Raw genomic sequence first — 520 nt, 5'->3', positions numbered from 1 at the left:
ATTTGCTTAGAATACAGGGTTTGCAGTCTCTCTTCACCAGTCATTTCAGAAATGAGTCTCAGTATTTCGCAGAAGCAAATGAGCCTGTAGTTAAAATCCTGGTGAAATAGCTCCTAGTTTAGTATTTATTTACAGCCTCAAAACCCAGCAGGTACGGCCCAAGGTGTACGTCATCTTAAAAGCAAATTCTACAGTTCCCTTAGAATTCCTGTTTTCGGGGTATCCAGAAAGATACATTTGAAAACCAGCTTCCTTTCAGCCCCCAGCCCCATGACAGAGATTTAAAAAGAAAAAAAAAGAAAAAAAAAACAAGGAAAGAATTTTTCTCTCTAATTTGTAAAGCAAACAAGAGAAATAAAAAGAGCAGGAGGAAGCCAGCTGCTAGAATGATACCCAAATAGAACAGTTTTGAATAGGTGAGAAATCACAGCATGAATGAAGCCAGAACAAGGGTGGTCTCCAGGCTTTCAGACCTTTCATCACACACATAGAAGGAAGAAGCACCAAGTGATGACTGAGG

This window comes from Ursus arctos, unplaced genomic scaffold (assembly GCF_023065955.2).
Source record: "Ursus arctos isolate Adak ecotype North America unplaced genomic scaffold, UrsArc2.0 scaffold_6, whole genome shotgun sequence".
NCBI lineage: Eukaryota > Metazoa > Chordata > Mammalia > Carnivora > Ursidae > Ursus > Ursus arctos.
The sequence above is the reverse complement of the archived record's forward strand: the minus strand, read 5'-3'. Positions refer to the sequence as shown.